At 42.8% G+C, this 2,835-nt stretch overlaps 1 protein-coding gene across 1 annotated transcript in view; it reads right to left on the bottom strand.

The window, feature by feature from the left end:
- The window catches only part of Epc2 (enhancer of polycomb homolog 2 (Drosophila)), a 105,319-nt gene extending 104,923 nt beyond the window's left edge, over positions 1-396 (bottom strand). Inside the window, exon 1 of the mRNA XM_013029633.1 lies at positions 336-396. The gene's annotated coding sequence lies outside the window, so the exon portion shown is untranslated. The remainder of the gene's footprint in view (positions 1-335) is intronic.
- Between the last annotated feature and the right edge of the window lie 2,439 nt (positions 397-2,835).

Below are 2,835 nucleotides of genomic sequence, written 5' to 3'. Positions count from 1 at the left end.
GGTCCACCGCGCCGGCCGGGCGCTCCGGAGGAAGGCGCTCCGGGGCCCCCCGACAGCCGCGTCGAGCCTCGCTCGGGTGCCGGAGGCGGAGAGCGCGGGAAAGGAAGCTGTCGGTCCTCCAGCCGCGGCCACCATCACATCCTGATCTGCCGGGTGCCTGAGCGCCGGCGAACCCGCCTCCCCAGCCCGCGCGTCCCCGGGAGGTGCGAAAGGTCCGCTCCCGCTGCCCACTCCCGGCGCGCCGGCCCCGGTGGAGCTCGCTCGCTCGCTCGCCCGCCCCCACCCCCTCCCACCCCCCGGAAAACGCTCAGCCTTCGTCCTGCATCCTCGGATACCTGTCCCGAAAGCGATCGCCCGCGCGGAGCATCATCCTCCTCCCGTCCGCGCCTTTGCCGGAGGATGCCCGTGGCAGCAGCGAGTGAGAGGTTTGAGACGCTGAACGCAACAAGTGGACTTCAACCTGTCATCCAAACTTCAGCGGAGTTATCCGAGTGGACGGTAGATGCTTCTCCCAAGCCACAAAACAAACGGCAGAGCTCAAAAAGGCGCGACTGAAAAAGATTTCACCAAAGCAGCAAACGTGTCCCCCGTGGCAGCTGGTGTGAAAATACTGGGTGCTGTCAAGACGCCAAGGAATCTGAGCTCAAGTTCTTGCTTCCAGGTAAAAGGGCAGCTGCAGAGATGGATGTCAGCCACCACCACCACCACCACCCCCCAAAATGGAAATAGGCGAAGAAAACTATACAGATGACACAAGGCATGATTAATAATGCCAGATGACATTACAGACAATGGCTGTGACACTTCAGAGGAAGAAGATGTGGCTTTCTCCGGAACCCGAAGAAGAAAGCTCTAAAGAGGAGGGAAAAAAAATCAAGTTGACTCAAGTACCAGCTATTGTTGACATCGCCCTATTTTTCCTGAGTTTCTTGATTAATCTTCAGGCATTACCGATCTCACAAAATTTCCCCAAACTGTAACATCTTTACCATTTTCCAATAATTGATCAATATCCTACTTATGAAAGGGTAGTTGCTTTGCTACAGTCCAACAGTAAAAACACTTCTTTATAGGAAGAATGCAATTTTTTGTCAGTAAGGAAACAGACTCAGACACATACATGGCTTGCCAGGTTTCAACACTACTTGGGTTCAAATAAAAATCTGCCCTTATTTGAAAACTCTTGTTTGCTCAACAGCACTACCCTCCTATCCAAGCTCCAGTTGACAATTCAACATTCTAAAATTGTTGGTGAAAAGTTAATTGCTGAGACTTGCAACTATGGCTATTATAGTGTGTAACCCAGAGCCTAACGATGCAAGAGCCCCAAGGAAAAAAAGAACAGCATCTGCTCTATTAAACGCTAATTCTCCAGTTCCATTTCTCACATCTGATTCTTATTGTTGACTGATATTCCATGAAGAAATTTAGTGATACTCCATTCCATTCCAGTTGGCTTACCCTGCTCTCCAGCTTCCTATCTTTCACAAAGAGAACTTTAGGACTAATTAAAGTTTTGGTTTTTTTTTAATTCAACCAAAGAGCAGTTTTTGTTATAGTTGTAAGCTTCCTATCTTTCACCAAAGAGAACATTAGGACTAATTAAAGTTTTTTTAATTCAACTAAAGAGTAGTTTTTGCTATAGTTGTTATTTTTCTGTTATTCCCTTACTTTGATCAGATAGCATTTTTAAAAATCTTAAGTCTCCATTTTTCTGGTTGTCCTATAGGCAGTGATTATAAAACTTGGAATAAAATAGTTTGAAGCAAATAGCACAATGCATTTTTCCATTGGAGCATATTCTGTTACACACACATGCACGCACACACATTTCTTAGCTTCCAATTCAGTGCCCAAACTAGAATGCTTCTACCATTGGAATATCTGTGCATAAATATTATTTTTATACAATTTATTTCCGTCTTGTTGAAAACATTATTAGTGCTAAAAACACAAAATGCTTTTTCAAAAGTATATCATCTCATAACATGTCTCTGTTAATCAAAACCTGTTTCAAATGGTTATGCAGCCTAGTTGCCTATCTTAATTTTGACATACGCTACACTAACTACAGTCATTCTAAAATCCATCCCTTCAATATGCTTTAGATCAATTCCAAATGGCATGTGTTTATGAAACACCCTAGAATTAGAACAAGTTTTTAAAAACCGAATGAATAAAGCACACTGTCTAAAGAGTCTAAATTAAAACAAATATGAATACTCCAGTTTCCATGTCCCAGTATTAAACTGTTTCCAAATAACAAACAACATTATTTTTAAAGGAACTTTAAAACTAATAAACACAGTTGCTATCCAACTATTTCTGTTACATTCTTTCTAATTAGCTCTATATCAGCAAATCCAATGGAATATTGATTGGGTTAGTATGTGAACTACATCTCTACAAACACACCCTTTATGTTCCTAGGAATGAGCCTGGTACTAATGAAGCTCTGTAGTTTTACATATATAATCTGAATATGAGGTCTACATTCATTACAATCTACTGGAATCAATGCTGTGGTTTCATACCCTTTATGGAGGCAGCTCTGAATCTCTGATGTAGGGATGAAGGCTTTACTAAGAGGTGACATGCCAAACATCTTCCACTTCTTCCATTCATCACAGCGAGAATACCAGGTGGTAAATAAAAATTTGTAGCTGTGGCTCAGTCTCTTAGCTGAATCTCTCCTTTCAAACCTGGTTGGAATCACAGGGTGCCACCTTGTGTATAAGCTGACGCTTTACTTCCCATTTCTACAAAGAATTAGGATAGACTCAAAAAATACCAGCTTTCAGCTCTGTAACTTATTAACCAAAGGGAAAAATGAAA

Source organism: Dipodomys ordii, unplaced genomic scaffold, assembly GCF_000151885.1.
Source record: "Dipodomys ordii isolate 6190 unplaced genomic scaffold, Dord_2.0 Scaffold5, whole genome shotgun sequence".
Lineage (NCBI taxonomy): Eukaryota > Metazoa > Chordata > Mammalia > Rodentia > Heteromyidae > Dipodomys > Dipodomys ordii.
This window is presented reverse-complemented; position numbering and strand designations above follow the sequence as displayed.